The sequence below is a fragment of the Pieris brassicae genome, chromosome 13 (genome assembly GCF_905147105.1).
Source record: "Pieris brassicae chromosome 13, ilPieBrab1.1, whole genome shotgun sequence".
In the NCBI taxonomy this organism is placed as follows: Eukaryota; Metazoa; Arthropoda; class Insecta; order Lepidoptera; family Pieridae; genus Pieris; species Pieris brassicae.
This window is the reverse complement of record NC_059677.1, coordinates 1,569,736-1,587,912: the sequence shown is the minus strand read 5'-3', so window position 1 is coordinate 1,587,912 and position 18,177 is coordinate 1,569,736. Positions and strand designations below refer to the sequence as shown.

General features: G+C 35.5%; 1 protein-coding gene across 12 annotated transcripts in view; it reads left to right on the top strand.

Moving 5' to 3' along the window:
• Positions 1 to 18,177, top strand: part of LOC123717656 (neurobeachin) — a 468,381-nt gene that overhangs the window by 362,154 nt on the left and 88,050 nt on the right. The window lies entirely within an intron of this gene.

The window sequence follows — 18,177 nt, the reverse complement described above, 5'->3', positions numbered from 1 at the left end:
GCGATCCTTCCATTAGGCACCTAAATTATAAACAGCTTCTTAAGTGACATTATTTTAAGAAGATTTACACGTGCTTAGAGCAGGGCTTAAACGACTCAATTCAATACATAAAAATTACCGTACTCATTCAAACAACAACGATGTTCACGAGCTGTAGGTAGCCTTTTACAGCTGTCCCGTAGGCTTAGCTAACTAACATTTTCTTGTACAGTGTTGTCGTTTCTGCCATAGTTCAAGGCACTTCTTTAATCAAAGAACTCTATGTATTGGACGTCGAGGTAGAAAACGCTTCCACTCACATCATCTCGACCTCCGTCGTTCCACAACTGAGCGTTTTTAAAGCAGTTTTCGGAACCAGCAACGAGCCGTGTTGGCCTAGTGGCTTCAGCGTGCGACTCTCATCCCCGGCTGTGCACCAATAGATTTTCTTTCTATGTGCGCATTTAACATAAGCTCCAACGGTGAAGGAAAACATCGTGAGGAAACCGGCTTGCCTTAGACCCAAAAAGTCGACGGCGTGTATCAGGCACAGAAGGCTGATCACTTGCCTATTCGATTAAAAAATTATCATGAAACAGTTACAGAAATCTGAGGCCCAGACCTAAAAAAGTAGCGACATTGATTTTTTTTCCGGAACCAGCTACCCACTGAAGTATTTCCGAACTAACTCGACTTAGAGTAGAGAAGAAAAGAGTACCAATTCTTAAAAGGCCGGCAGTGCGCTTGCGAGCCGTCGTCAGTGTGAGTATTAACTCGCTATGACTAAACATTACATAAGATTCCTCTCCGTTTCCCTCCTGTAACATAAAAAAATCTCTAGATCGTCAATTAAAATTTGTTATGAATGAAAGTTTTGTTCCCGTTAAAGTATCTCTCTCCCTCGGCTTCTGAATTTTTAATATCGCACTGTGCCACTGTCATTTGTTTTCATTATAACCCCTCACAAATTGAATAAAGTGTTTTTTTTAACGGAATTTGATATATTTTTTCCGCATAAAAAGTAAAAGTTACCATAGACCAAAAACAACATCGAATACATGTTTCTAAGCATTTCAAGCTCTATCGTGATAAATCCGAATCTCCAGATTTGGCTCCAGCGACTTTTTCCTGTTCTCAAGAGAATGCTATGAATATTATTGGTAATCGCCTAAGCCCATTTTGATGCTAATCAAAAATCGTACTATAAAAATGGAATGATCGTTCTAATCGTTATATCGCCTAGGAACTTTTCAGTCCAATTAATAGAACAATAGCTGTTTACCATGAAGTGGTTTTTAACAGAGGTCAAGTAACTTCCAAGCAATTACGAGTTTTAATATTGAGCCATGTACACGAAATGTCTCCGGCATCAGCGCTTAACATGGCGTGTTTACCGAGGTACTATTCTGTACTGTTAAAGATTTTTTTTTATATTATTCTGAAATGTCGTACACATAAGCGATGGCCTGACGACTTAGTTTAGGTTTCTGGGGAGACTTGGATGGAGGCAGCTAACAAGAGATTCATTTGGAAACTTAGGAGGCCTTTACCCATAATGGTTCGGGCAGAACAAATAAACGGAAATAACAATAATTAACATCCAACTGATTCCTTGATTCCTTGGCGTTGCGTAGAGATGTGTCTATGCATCTTCTACCATGGAGTGTTAGAGAAGTTTGGCGGTATACAAAATACCATCCGTATCACCTCGTCGTCCGTCGTTATACAACTGAGCGTTTATTAAGACAGTTGCCGCTCACCACCATTATGTGGAACCAGTTGACATTGAAGTATTTCCGAACCAATGTACCTCAGGGTCCTTCAAGAAAAGATAGAAGTGGTATCGTTGTCAGGTGAGTCTCCTGGCAGTTTGCCTCATATAACATACAAAAAAAATATTATTATTACATAAACTTGTAATTCTGTATGTATATTACAAATACTTGATCAATCTTTTATCAGCATAAGGTATTAGTACCAATAAAACAGTAGTTAGGGCGTTGTCGGACACACCCATTTAGATAAACTTTACGACGCTGTATTTACTAATGGCGTCTTTAAATTAGATAATTTCGGATATTGATTTTTATTATAACATTACTTATGAATGGCCTCTTGCCGATGTACTCGTTTGTTTCTTGCCGTCTAATTGCGTTTACGTTACGAAAAAGAACAGTTCGACAGTGGAACCGAAGAGCTTTGAAGTATGAACCTATTTAAGCGTAATTCTTATATGGCTGGTAAGCCAGTTTTTGTTTGCGCGCAGTTGTTTTTTTGGAGTTTACTCCTTAAGAAACGATTTGAGTTATAAGGCCCGGTACGGAAATTTTATGAGGAGTAAAATCAAGTGTAACACGAAAAGTTGAGGCGTTACGTAGAAAGAGACAATATATAACTGTAGGATTGAACGTGTAAAAGAATGATTCCATCTCATTCTCTCTCTAAAATTGGATTTGTATAAATTTAACACAATTATTATTGTTATTATTATTACTTATATTGTTTTGTAACATACTTTATGTAATACGCTTTATTGAAGTAATATAAATAATCCGAATAATTACAGATATATGTTTGTTTCTCTTATCATTTTAGCAGATGCGTTCGTAAGGAGTAAACTCTAATCGTGCGTCGTAGCTGACACACTCACACATTTTTTTAAATATATAAATGGGGGCAAACGAGCATACTGGACGCCCAAAAGGCAGTCATAGCAGTGGATAGACACCCATTTTTTGTAGGTGCGTTCGTTTGGCTGAAAGTGCTTGAACCCTGGTTCTGCACTATTGCTATGTTCGCGTTGAATACGTATTAAAAAAGAAAATATTGAGGAAACTGGCCTTAGATCCTCAATTCTACTTTTGGTACTTAAATCGGCAACACACTTGCGAGCTCTGTGGCAGTGTGTTGCAAAGACAACATTTAAATATTTTGTTATATTTAAAATCATTAAGATATGTATAATAATATTATATAATTTACAATTACTTTCAATTACACTGAAAGGCAAATGGCTTCGAATCTCGTCGAATCAACCGTGGAAACAAAAAAGATGGCGCGGCGCGTAACTGATAATTTTCAGAGTTTCACTTCAAAAACAATCACATTTTTTTTAAATATCATATATAAAATTAAATGTATTTTTATTTGATTATAATATCGACTGTGTGTAAAAAATACACTTAGGCCTGTACACTTGACCGCACGTGCTCGTTTTTCGAGTGGCTTTCAAACCTCTTGAACATACTTCAAATAAGTACCACTAATTTGTATATATTCACTCTTTAGTATGATTTCACGAGTACTTCGCCATTGGTAAGGAAATCTTTATTAAAATATAATTGAAGACGTTTTATACTCGGTGGAGGTTGTTGGAAGGATGTACAAATGACTTCGACAACTGAGCGTTTCCTGAGGCAGTTTTTGTCACGCACCACCTGTATCTGGAACCAGCTGCCCACTAAAGTATTTCCTTAGCAATTCGACTTAGGGTCCTTCTAGAAAAGAGCCTCTGGCAATGTATGTGAGAGATCAGCCTCCTGCCCGTTTGCCTCTATAACATAAAAAAATGAGACTTTGAAGCTGTGTGTTAACTGGCTTTAATCGTTTAGTACCTGAGCTTATAACTAACTTAAAATTATGGTGTTGCGACGCTGGATTAACAAAAAAACGTGTGTGTATGTACAGGCGTTAGAAGGCTTCTTTGGCGTAACAAAATTAAAAAAAAAAAACTGCGTTTGTAGAAACAACTAAAATGTTGACTATAACTAACCTTAGGGTGTTGGTTTTAGGGCAACGTCCCTACAAACCAACGCGCGCGCATCGTAATTTACTCTCATCGTTTTTCTACCTAACCTAACCTAACCTAACCTAACGCTCCAATAGATGTGTAACTTGAGTTATAAAGGTTCTTAAATCTAAGTGACCTATAAAGAGATACATTATATTACAATTTGATAAGTGTTAGAAAAACTAAAACATCTACGATGCTATTATTTGGTTTGCGCGTCTAATTATTAACTAATATATATGTGTAACTCAACTAGTGTAAGGTTACATACTTTTTTTTAGAAATCATAGTAGCCAGTATCATTGTTTACTTTAAATACAAACTTTTTAAGGAGAAAAATACCATAGATATGGCGAATTGTCAACTCTGTAATCTGTCTGTTTTTTTAACAGTTATGTATAAAAAATAAATCAATGGCGCTACAACCTTTTTAGGTCTGAGCCTCAAATTTCTGTATCTGTTTCATGATCATTTGTAAATTGAATAGGCAAGTAGGTGATCAACCTTCTTTCTGATGCACGTCGTCGACTTTTTGGGTCTAAGGCAAGCCGATTCCTCACGATTTTTTCCTTCACCGTTCGAGCGAATGTTAAGTGCGCACAGAAGGTCCATTGGTGCACAGCCGAGGATCGAACCTCTGGAATTAGAGCCGCTACAGTTAAAAGACAATATATACAGCGTTTAAAAGAAAATATATTATATAGTAACTATATGTCTTGTCTATTTAAAGTAAACATTTGAAATTACAATATTCGTTTATAATGCAAGCGAGTCGCAGGTCTCAACCTTGATTAATAAATGCAGCAGTTAATCGTTTAATTGAAATATTTGTGTGTTTTTGAATTCCTAAAATACCTAGCGATCATTAGAAATTTACTAGTAAACGACGGGTGGTAGGCGCCACGTGGTGGGTTCGACTCCTGGCAACCCACTGTGCCCACCCATATCATGTAATAATTCACTTTTATAACTAATAACAAATTAATTTGAGATTTATTAATAACGGACCGTTTTTGTTTAAGTGTTCTTCCAATGTATGTATGTTGTGTGGACACAGTTTCCGCCCAGGACGCCCACTTGGTCCGTGTAAAGTTCTGGCTAATTAGTAGCCTTCCGAAAGCTCAGAAGTCTTCTGGGGACTTCGCTGGCATGACGGAGTGCCTCACTGCTCCGAGAGTTTCTTTTCGCTGGGAACCATAGCCACACACTCCGTGACTACGAGGGTGACTGATTCCTCCTCGCTGAAACCTCTGCATTGTCTTTCGAGCTAAGGAAGACTGTGGCCCGAAAATGTTCCTATCATTATTTGAAGATTGAGATGCCCTTTAAAAGTCTAGCGGGTTTACGGCTGGCAGTGCCAATTTGGACCTTCTGCAGCCTGTCTTTGGCGAGTCCAGGTTCGCATTTGCGAGAAGGGCAAGTAGGAGTTGTATAAAATGGAGATGTCCATAGGTTTTTGAGTTCTTTGATATCGGCAGCGTGAATGTCTTCTTAGCATACAAATAAATTGCTTTGGGGAGTTGACCAAAGTCTTGCTTTGGCTTGGCCTTTAAATTGTGATGGTTTCCTCACGTTTCCAGCTTATGAGCAAGTATGCCATGGTCAAAAGCCAGGGTCCGAAGACACAGACTCTAGACCAGTTTGTTGCCTTTAAAAAGAATTGATGTGTGGAAGTTTTGTTAGTGTCAAGTCCCAGGGTCTGGGTGAGCTGGGGGCGGAAAAAATATTAAAATCTATGAATTATTCTAGTAATTTTTTACTTAATGAGGCACAGGAAACGCTGCACTTTATATAAATCATGCCACTTAGCACCTTTTTTTAAAAAAATGTCATCGAAATATACCAGGCGAGCATAAAAAGTTAATAGTTTATTTTAAGGATGAGAAAGTATGTGGCGCGGTTTGAGCTATGGGCTACGTCTTGCGTCTGTGTTCGGACCGTCCATCATACGTATATCCCTCTCGCTCGCACGCGTCTGTCTCCCTCTAACGATCAGCGCTTCAGTGCAGTTATCGCAAAAGTAGTGTTAACTAAAATTACGGTAGATCTGTAAGTTTTACGGTATTCTATTAATTTTAATCAGTTTTAATGGCGTCGACAAAATTAGTATTTTTGACAGGATATAATAAAAAAACTAGTTATTACTTGTAAATCTAAAGAGATAATATTAAAGATTCTATCTTACATTTTATCCTTTTATTGTTATGTGTTATGTGTGTAAATATGTATGTATATGTATAAAAAACATATTTTTATAGGAGACTGTTTTATTTTAGTATTATTACCCTTTACTGACAGGCCTGGCAGACGTCTTGACGTTTAAAAAAAAAAGAATCAAAATTGAAAAGTGTAAATATAGACCATTCTCCACATAACAATAAAAAAAATTATCAAAATCGGTCTATATGTATAAGTTTAATTACATGACACAGAAGAAAACATCAACCTGGTATATTACAATGTTTTTTTTATAAAGGGCGAACTGGCAGGAGACGCTGATGTTAAGTGATACGCTCATGGACACCTTCAAAGTCAAAGGGCGCGCGCTTTGCTGCCTGTCTTTTAAAAATTGGTACACTTTCGAAGGTCTAATTGGTTCTCTAATACTTCAGCGCTATAAATAATTCTCAATTGTGGAACGGGTGTCTATAGTAAATGCGGTAGAGGATGCAGATGCTACCGCAATTCCAGTAAACCTAGTTAAAACAATGCTAGTTGATTTAAATTTTACACCGTTAGCGAGGGGTGGGTTTTTATTTTTACCGACGAGAGCCTTGAGCCGTTTCGAGATAAGTAAAAATTTGCTTATTCTTTGTCGAATTGAAAAATGTCGTATGCGTCACGGTTGTTTTTCGCGTTTTTTACGTTTTTCGATTGGACTAACACAGAAATGCTTTTTGGACGGTTCCCTTATCGGCTGTGAATGTTTGCGAGGAATTAAATATAATAATTTATTGTTTTGCGGATAAAACGAAGTGTTCTTTTTTCAAATGTTACGCACTCTTTGTAATTCATGTGTCCTTGGTAAATAAAAAAATAGATGTACCTAGTTTGTATCGCAACTCTGAAACGGCTCAACCGATTTCGATGCATTTTGTAAGGTGTAAGTACTAGGTGTAAATTTAAAAATGAACTATGTTATACTAGCAAACTTGTAAAACCCATTTTTAAATTTTTAATAGTACCTAAGTTTAATAGCAAAAGAATACGTCGATTTAACCTCCTTTTGTGTAGTCGGTTAAATATTGATTTCCCCTCGAAATTAACAATGTAACTTTTTCCATGAAAATCATATTTTTTTAATATGACAGCTGATATCCCATAGAATGGTGGGATAATCTTTTTCTAGAAACGTACAAAGAAATATCTGTTATTAGAGCAATTATCGTTATAATGCATCTTTTCGCGGCGCTCGCGCACTCCATTCTACTAAATATTCAATGTTTTCCACATCGATAAACATTTATTGTACGAGTTGTAGCGTTTTAATTATTGGCTCTCTAAGTTATAGCGTTTTTTACTTTTCTATATATAACTTTCAATGCTGACAATTGAAGTTTTTACTAACCGATTCAACTCGGCGTTCAAGAAAAGAGCGTGGCAGTTCTTAATAAGCCGGCAACGTACTCGCGCTCTGGCATTAAGAGTGTCCACTCCGGCGTTGATATCACTATACATCAGGTGTGGTCGGTTTGCCCCTATTTAAAAAAAAATTAAGATAGGGTCCTTCAAAAGAGCGTACTAATTCTTAAAAGGCCGGCACTCGCGAGACCTCTGGCATTAAGTGTTCGCAGGCGGCGGTATCACTTAACATCAGGTGAGGTGAAAATAAGACATCCTTCAACAGAGAAGAGCGTACCAATAATATGCAAGCAATTCATTTGTCAGACTTCTGTCATCAACAACAAATCGCTATATTTTGCAATTTAGGATATTTTTTGTAATACATACGCCGTCCGCACCTATAGGCCTCAGTTCATACTTGTTTCTTATCTTTTCCATCTATAATTCCCTTAATAAATATACTATGTTGACTAAAGTATGTTGCTTAACTTCTTAAAAATAGCAAATCAGTCGCACATACAATTAATAAATTATTAAACGCTGTCGCTTCTGCTAAACGGTTTCCCGCTGACAGTGTGGCAAGCGCGGCTCTGCGTGAGCGTCGTATCGTATTACTCGCTCGAATGATTTTAATATCCGCTTCACTTGTTCTCTAGTTGCTATCAAACCGCGATGTTCCGCCGTGACCCCATGTGTTATGAAGATTCTGGAAATGGTTGGATAGGTCTATTTGTATTGGCCTTATAATGGTTTTTTTTTAATCGAATTATAAGCAACAATTGTATACAGTTTAACTGTTTAAAAAAATATTTTTTATGGACGGAGTTTATTGCCCTTCGAGAACTGACAGTAATTTTAAATTTGGAACAATTTTAGTTCATAATACAAAATGTTTAAACTAAATAAATGATTTCATTTTCATATTGTAACAGTTTTACTAGATATGATTTTGATTTAAGAATTAGCAATAAATTTAAATTTGGAACAATTTTAGTTCATAATACAAATGTTTAAACTGAATAAATCATTTCATTTTCATTTTGTACCAGTTGTACTAGATATTATTTGATTTAAGAATTAGCAATAAATTTAAATTTGGAACAATTTTAATTCATGAGTGTAAAATGAATAAATGTAATTTTACAGACGTCCTTAAGCTATGACCATTTTTTAATAATGTAGCAGAGCTTTTTCTAGTTCTAGTCTACGCTCCTTGAGAGCCGGTAGTAAATTTAAATTTGGATTTTTTTTAATTCATAAGTGTAAAATTAATGATTTAATTGTCATTTTGTGACAAAGTCTTACAACGATTTTGTTTTAAAAATTAGCAATAAATTTAAACTTAGAACAATTTTACAGACGTCCTTAAGTGCACATTACATAATATATGATGACATTTTTTAATTATTTAATTTTGTGACAGAGTTTTTCAGAGAACTGACAGTAAATTTAAGTTTATAAAATAAGTGTAGCTAATGATGATTTTTTTTGTGATGTAGCTTTTTACCAGTTACCGTATTTAATCTTATAAATTTGGAGATTGAATCTATTTCGAATCATTTATAGACCAATAGGTGATTAGACTCTGCCTGACAGCCGTAGACCCTTAGAAACCTCCTAGGAACATTATTTCTCGATCTCAGTCGAGACACACAAATGAACTATGTTTAATCAAAGTCAAACTTTAAGTCTAGCTTCAGTAGCCGTCAAAACATTTCTATATAAAGTTTGACACGTTTGACAGCACTCATGACGAATATGGAGCTAAATTTACTATACTCATGTACAGGACGCACTCTCCAACAATTTTTTTACGCAGTTTTAGGACCGTGCATCATGAGGACAGCATTGGTATTCACCACGAACGATCTATTTAGCCGATTAGCATAATTTTAATATGCAGTGTAAGGTGGCGCCACTGTACCGTTAGGGTACGTAATTATGAATACCTTTTATATTATTCGTTTCCAAGCTCTTAATGATATTTTCCGTCTATGATTTCGTCGTGTATAGAATTAGAATTGGATTGGAGTAACGTATCGGGGATTGTATAAACACGGTATGTTTCAAATTTAATTCAATTCCAAGCAGTAGTTTAAAAATTATAACTAGGAAAACATACACATACATGCACTTCTAGCAGACAGCAGGTTCTTTGGAATACAATTAGTGTTTAGTGTACAAATCGAGTAAATATATTTATTTATAACATAATAATAAGAAAAGCCTTCTGTTCGCGACACTTTTACACATAAATACATTTATATTAGGTCCTTACATATGAACTTGCACTTTTGCCATCGCATAGGTAGTTCATTGATCCCTTTACTAAAAAAAACAGGCGGACTGGAATCAATAAAATCTGGAAGGTGATTTGGACTGCCCCATCAGAGTTAAATTTTTTCCCGTGCAAAAAGTTGTCCAAATTTCGAAAAAAATGGTAATCTGTTGGAGCAAGGTCCGGGGAGTACGGAGGAGGTCTTAGACATTCCAATTGAAGCTCTTCTAATTTGGTAGCCGTCTGTTGTGCAGTGTGTGGTCTAGAGTTGTCGTGAAGTAGAAGTGGCGTGGAGCGATTGACCAGCCTAGGTTGTTTAGCCGCTAGCTTTTCCATCATGGTTTGCAATTGCTGACAATAGACACCAGCCGTAATAGTCTGGCCAGATTTGAGAAAACTGCAATGCACAATACCGGCACTAGACCACCAAACGCTTACAAGTAACTTTTTTGGGGTTAATTTTCGCTTGGGGCAGGATTTGGCTGGCTGGCCAGGATCCAACTATTGCGCTGAGCGCTTCCGATTATCGTAAAGAATCCATTTTTCATCACATCGTAATGATTCGGTTTAAAGTACCTTCATTATTGTGCCGGTTCAGTAATGTAACGCAGCAGTCGACGCGCGTTTGCCGGTTTGCTTCAGTCAATTCGTGAGGTACCCACCTTTCAAGCTTTTTAAACTTCACAATTTGCTTCAAGTGATTTAAACAGTTTTATCACTAACACCGCAGCCTGCAGCTAACTTAGACGTGGTTTGCGATTGATCCGCTTCCACAATAGCTTTCAATACTTCATTATCGACTTGGGTCTCAGGCCGTCCACGGGGCTTGTTCTGCAGGTCGAAATTTCCAGAACGAAAACGTTGGAACCAAACCAAACTGTGTCTTCTCTTGCAACATGACTGCCATACACATCATTCACCCTTCGAGTCGTTTCCGCAGCACTAGTGCCACGGCGGAACTCGTACTCGTAAATAATGCGATACTTTAAGTTTTCCATATTGTAAAATGAGTGACGCAAACAGAAAAAAAAAACAAAAAAAAGCAAATGAATGATGGTTATCGAAGCACAAATACATGAGTAAATAGCTGTACAAATTTGAATTTGGAATTCCTTACCAAAGAGGAGAACATCGTGATTAAAGTGGCCAGTACCAAATACGCCAATTTCATATGTAAGTACCTAATATTTCCGTCAAAGGGCAAGATGTATAGAGCGCACTTAGACTTAACTCAAACTTTACTTACGAAAAACTTTGCTTAATGTACACTAAGCATAAACTATGATTTAGTATTCAAATCCTATTGTTCTCAAAGTCTATGCAACTCCAGTACAAGATGGCATCACCGTTAATTGTATATTACGACAAAAATAAAAAGTCAAGTAAAAAATGTGATGGTAAAGTAAATATTGGGCCATTATTTTTGTTAGACTTATTGTCAAAGTTTTTGGTAAGTCGTCGATTTCGTGGACTTGAGATTAAGCTAAGCTAGCACTCAGAGGGATTCGCACTTTGCTCTATAAATACCGACTGTGACTTAACTCGAAAGTTAAGTCTGAGCAAAGTCTAAGTGCGCTCTATAGATCTTGTCCTAAAGCTCAAAGCCCTTTTTTGGCAAAAGCCTTCTTTCGTTCTTCTCTGCACTGAACCACTCTCACCTCTCGATGTTGTTCTCTCTCCCTCTTCAATCGGCAGCTCATGTCTAAGCGTCGTCATCAGCAACGAAGCATCTAGAACGGACTATCTGCTTCCTTCGGTTTCTGTCTTTGTCTGTCGTCTATCTGAGATGTAACGTAATGAGCTAACCTAACAAAGGTTAGCTCATTACTTAATTACTTAAGACAGGAGGACCCTTCAGTAGGGACCTAGGATATATTGACCTACTTGGTATTTGGTTACCTGGATCTCATTTGTAACGGTAGAAGACGTGTGTGCGAAGTGTAACGTATCATTAGTAATGTAAATTAACTAAAGTTAACTTAACAAACAACAATGAACAGGCGACATATAACAGGCCATGTGAAGAACATGGATTATATATGTATTTTATCAATATAATAACTCCGATCGAAGCATTTATTTTAAGCGAAATTAATTTTTCTTCCATCCTCTTTGACGATATATTTTAAAGCACGCATTCTGTCAACCAAATATTAGCATCGCACACTTGAAGCCAAAATGTTTTAGTTTTTTCCACACTCATATATTGTAATATAACATTCTCGTCCCCGATCATGTCCAATAACATAAGGCGTAAGATTTAAGAACCCTTAAAAAGTCAAGTTAGTTTTTAGTTAATCCAGCGTTAACACCACTGCCCTTAATGTTATCTTAGTTATAAGCTCATATATTAAACAATTAAAGCTAGATGTTACATAGCTTCGAACAAAGTGTTTCATCATCTAAAAATATACAACAACCACCGAACTTAACTCAAAGGTTTTTTTAAAGTTTTGTGTTTGTTGGCATAGTTACGATATATTTGTAATATATCTATCGCATCTATGTCATTTCGTCTGCGCAGGAGCCGACCGACAAACCGATGTCATTTGTATAATATTAATAATATTACAATTTGCGGATTGAATTATTCAGTGTTGCCATCGGATATATTTCCATACAGTGCGGTTATTGAAGCCAAATTCTATTCTAGTTGTAACATTTAGCGTAATTGTGATATTATTCGTGATCGAAAATATTGTTTGAAATGGCCTTTGTACGCGATTAGGTAATCGCCAAATTATTGAAATCGGAAAGCTTGTGTCAATAATATTTAAAAAAAAACATTCTCAAGCATATAATAAGTCTGCACTGTTTATATATAACGATCGTGGCTTCCAACTGTTTCGCCCAAATTTCGTATCCAAATTATAGTTAGTTGAAAATTAATAAAAAGAAACTTTAAAAAGATTGGTCTCTGGCAGTGTAAGCATACACTGGCAGGATTTTCTCGCCACAGAGACCATTGATTTCCTATTTATTAATTATAAACTATTATTTATTTTTATTAAACTATGCAGGTTAAGAATATTTTAAATACTACACTAAATGTTTAGTTAAATAAAATTGTATATCGATAATATAAATACAAATCCGAACGCAACAATGTTTTCCTCTGTACGAGTAGTTCACATCGCTGTTCTCTGAAATCTACTCGTATTGAACGATTTTTGTTTGATACCTTGATCGATGTTTGCGGTCGTTTAGATTCTATGGACAGCTCATTGTATTGCAAATACTTGAATATGTTAGAATGTCTAGACGCACTAGTGTTAAAATGGTTGTTGTCATGGCCATTTTTGACTGAATTTCTTTGGACTAACTAGAATTTGTTTCAGGAGGTATCACAAAGTCTAATTAATAACAGTTTTTCGTATATAACATTGATATGGGTAGATTTTATTGATTTATTCTTGCATACAACAGGTTTCATTCATTTTCATTTTTCTTACATGAAAAATGAAAACTGTTGTCAATACACTCACCAGCAGGACACATTACCTAATTCAATTTTATAAAAGCTATCAACGCACTCACGAGTGGGAGACATTGCCTTATTCAATTCTTAAAAGGCTGGCAACGCAATCGCGAGCATGATACATTGCCTAATTCAATTTTATAAAACCTGTCAACTTACTCGCGAGCGGGAGACATTGCCTTATTCAATTTTATAAAAGCTGTCAACACACTCGCGAGCGGGAGACATTGCCTAATAAAATTCTTAAAAAGCTGGCAACGCATTCTGAAATAGATATAAAAAAATCCAATTAATTTCTTTAAATAATTTGTATAAAACAGTTAGTACACACACCTTTAGTTGGATCACGCCTAAGTTATGCGCATGCGCACCCAGGGCCGTGAGAAGCTCGTAAATATTATAGTTTACGCGCACTTCTAGACTCTTGGCTGTTCATGTAATGTCCACATGTCCTATAATATTCAGCTTCCGAAGACTAAATTAATAATTTTATGTATTTTCCTTCTATATAAATTTTCTATTGAGAAACCTATGCCTTACCTATATTTTAGGTGTAGACCTCACTGTTTACTTCGTAATCATTAGGAGCATGTTGGTGATCAGTCCTCTGTGCTCTTGGCCGTCGGCTTTTAAATTCTATAAGAGTATTTCCAACCATGCCATGTAACTAAAGTATTTCCGAACCAATTCGACTTAGGATCCTTCAAGAAAAGAGCGTACCAATTCTTGAAAGGCCGGTAACGCACTTGCGAGCCTCCTGCCCGTTTGCATTCTATTACATTAAAAAAACGCCGGCATAGCGTTAATTAAGTTCTTATTTCCCCAATACCGGTACAATAACAGTAAAAAAAACTTTCAAAACACAATTAAATTATAATATGTAATTTTAATAAATTAGGCATAGGTATTGAGTTAGGCAATGTCTATCGCTCGCAAGTGTGCTGACAGCTTTTAAGAATTGAAAAAGGCAATGTCCACCGCTCGCAAGTGTGCTGACAGCTTTTAAGAATTGAAATAGGCAATGTGTCCTACTCGTGAGTGCGTTGCTAGCTTTTTAAGAATTGACTTAGGCAGCGACCCCCGCTCGCGAATACGTTGACAGCTTTTATTTTGAGTTAGGCAATGTCCATCGGTCGCAAGATCGTTGACAGCCTTTTAAGAATCAGAAAGAGTGTCCCGTAACGGTAGTCTCCCTTTAGCCATGGCGATTCCAAGATTACGATATCAGCGAACACAAGAGCTTTTTCTAAAAAATAATTCAACTATGAAATTACAGTTATACTAATAACAGAACTTTTTTTAATAGTCTTTACTGAGAAGTAGAATATTACAATCTAGACTAAATCAAGACTAATTAGTAAGTCTCTACAAGATTAAAGTTGGCGTCTGACAGTACTGGCGACGCCAGAGCACCAGCTTTCGCTCAACGAATAAGTATCGCAATACAGCGAGGAAAAGGAAAACTTGTTAAATTTATTTTAATTTTCTTTTTATTATTATTACTATATAGGTAAAGAATTGTAAATACTTCATTGTGTGTCAAAAATGAAATTTGTATTTATTTACTAAAGGATATTTAACATAAAGCTTCTACGTACGTAATTAAGTACGAGGCAAAGTCTTTTATTGTATTGAAAAGCACAAATGAATTTAAAAATCTGTTCACTACTTATTTTATGATACTGTATCATAAAATTTTATCAATAATCACAGGTTAATGACCGTTATAGCGGCGTTAACTTCGATCGGCCGTTAAACTTAACTAACAAGATTAGATAATCGAACGTTAAGGTTCTAAAACATTGTATTTTGTTAAAACATCTGTTGTTTTCTTCACCAGCCTTTAACACTTTAAAAATACCATCTAACACTATATTTTTTTTTGGATTTTGTAATTTTTCTTCAAGTTTTCTTTCTGAATCCATATTGCAAATTTGTTGGTGATTAAAGAGAGCACGAGAGCAGTGTTGAACTTGGCTTTAGCTAGACTGTCCCTGAGGTCGTAGAACCCCTGCACTAATGGACCTTCTATGTGCGTATTTAACATATAAGGTGAAGGAAAACATCGTGAGGAAATGCTTGCCTTAAACCCAAAAACTCGATGGAGTGTGTCACAGGAGGCTGATCACCCACTTGCTTATTAGATTGACAAAAGAGCATGAAACAGATACAGAAATCTGAGGCCCAGCCCTAAAAAGGTTGTAGCGCCATTCAATGTATTAATTTTATCTATCTATATATATATATATATATATATATATATATCCCTATTTACCTTGGTCACAGCATCACGCGTGAACGGCTGGACCGATTTCGCTTATTTTTTTTTTTGTTGTGATCGTCATTGTCAGGAGAAGGTTTTTATGAAAGAAAAAAGAAGAAAATAACGCGGAAAATTTAAGAATACTTAACCACCATATTAGGTAGTCATGACTTTTGTTACGATAGCAATTTCTTTTTCTTCAGTTCATAGCGCTTTTACAATTCAAACTTTTTTTGTTTGATATAGCATTAACAGAATGCGTGCTGCAAATATCGTCATAGAAGTAAGAAAAATTAATATCGTTTAAAACAAATGCTTCAATCGGAGTCATTATATTGATAAAATACATATAAAAGCCATGTTTTAACTAAATGTTGTATATCATAAAGCAATTTTAGTTAATTATACCAATCTAAAATCGATATACATAGTTAAGACAGGACAACGTATGTCGCGTCCTCTAGTTTTATATAATATTAGGATATATGTATATAAAGATGATAGAAATAACTTCACAAATTATGCTGAAACAAAGATAAATCACTGCATCTTCTCCAGCATTTACCACAGCGAGTGTTAAGAGTTCAGATCAATACCATTCGATATCGAACGTTGACAATCACGAAATTCACCGCCCCTATCATTATTATTCAGTAATGTATATTATATTATTTTTTTAATGATAAAAGGTTTGGTTTGTATATACAGTATTGTATATACAGCGGTCGTGATCGCTATGTAGTATTGGTATTAAATGGGGCAGATGTGATGCGCTTCACGATGTTTCGCCATCGATCGCCATTCGTCTCTACTCCAAAGTGAACAAAATCGAAGTTATTGGAAACCCAGCATATGCATGTCGACACAAGTAGCATCGCAAACCAAACCGCGTGCCATCTTACAAGGATTCAACGGCATCCCCGCTTTATTATATTGTTTAATTTTACAATATGACATAGTATATAGTATATTTAAAATTACTAAGTGCCATTTCCATTCTTAGTCTTCGTAAATAAATTGAAACTCGCCTACATACAACATAAAGGGGATACTTAATGTACTCGGGCGCAGTGTTCTCTCGTTTTGAGCGAAATAGCCGATAAATTAGGTACAAAAACGTGCGTAGGCGGTCAGCGACAAAACCTGTATTTGGTTTATTTATTATATTTTTTTAAGATATAGTACAATAATCGTATTTATAGGAACATTAGTGATATCTTCTCGGCGTTATTGTAGAAATATGTCTGTTATTTTAAGAAAAAAAAAATGCTTTATACAAAATTTACGCCTAAATTTTGTTGCAATATATTTTCGCCTTCATTCATAGTGGTGGCCTAGTGGCTTCAGCGTGGTCGTAGATTCGAACTCCGGCTCTGTATCAATGTAACATTTATGTGAATTGTGAAGGAAAACATCTTGGGGAAACCGGCTTGCCTTAGACCCAAAAAGTCGACGGCGTGCGTCAGGCACAGAAGGCTGATCACCTACTTGCCCACTCGATTAACAAATTATCATGAAACTGATTCAGAAATCTAAGGCCTAAAGAGCCCTAAGAATATACTCGCGCTACTGATATTTTATAAGTATTCCAATACATTTTTGGTACAACAGTTTTTATTTCAATTATAAAGTCGTTAAATATAAGTTATTTGTTGAGACCGTTCTCATTCTTTGTTGTATTAAATGTTTTCCCCCGTTTTGTGTTATTGTGATGTTTTTTGTATCGTTTCAAACCGTACTGTATTAATATAATATTATGTCTTAACATTACAAACATATACCACAGTGTTTTTAAATGAATTTATATCGCCAATTGAAACAATATAACAAATGGCAAAAATCTCAACTCGGCAAGATAATAACAGTTTAAGTACCTACCACGAATATAGGCCTAGTGGCTCCTAACGAGGAAATTGTAATGCGAGGTAGCTTTTAGAAGCAGTCTTGTTGAATCTTGAAAGCATTTCATCTTGCCTCTCCAGTGTATACAACTGCTGGTTTACTGTTCTGTCAGCTGAAAGTATAGGTAGCTCTAGAGAAATTACAGTGAGAAACAGAGTCGAAAGTTATTATTATTATATTTATTATATAATGTATTTGAGCGCTAGTGACGCATTTGCAAATCTTCTGGCGTTGTTGTAACGGAGTATACGTATTGTTCTAAATTGTCAAAATATTATTCCTCATAAAAAGCTCCGTGATCCCGCTTATTTTCGTTTCTAGATGATGGCTTTTGTAATGAATTAAAACAGATGGGAACATGTGTATGCTGCATTGTTTTTAATACACGCAAATAATAAAAAAATACGTATATTTTTGCAGTTATGTAATAGTTATTCAGCTGTATATAAACCAGTGTATATATAGACAGTGAAGTGTGTTTAAAAACCCTTTTCTCTAGTTTTAACTGTTAGAGACAGCTAACACCAAAAAATATTTTTGTTTTATGTTGGATATGTGGATTTTTGTAAAACACCTCCTCGTATTGAAGTCAAATCATTTATTACAATTAGGCCTATTAAAATGCAAAGTTAAAATATGACACTAGTTTACTCTTAATCTTTTAAACTAGTTTTTACAATATTTTGTATAAAATGATTTAATAATTATACGTGAATTGGAAACATTATCCACTACATATATTACACATATATATTACTAGCATTGTAGAACTGTTTATTTGTTCAGTTCTGTGTCAAGTATGATCGGACTATCTGCCACAAAACGTGCTAAGCTGGTGAATTTACGGTAGGAAATAGTTATAGATTAATTACGTCATTTCTATACTTTATATATTCTATACTCCAAACTTATTTTAACTTGGG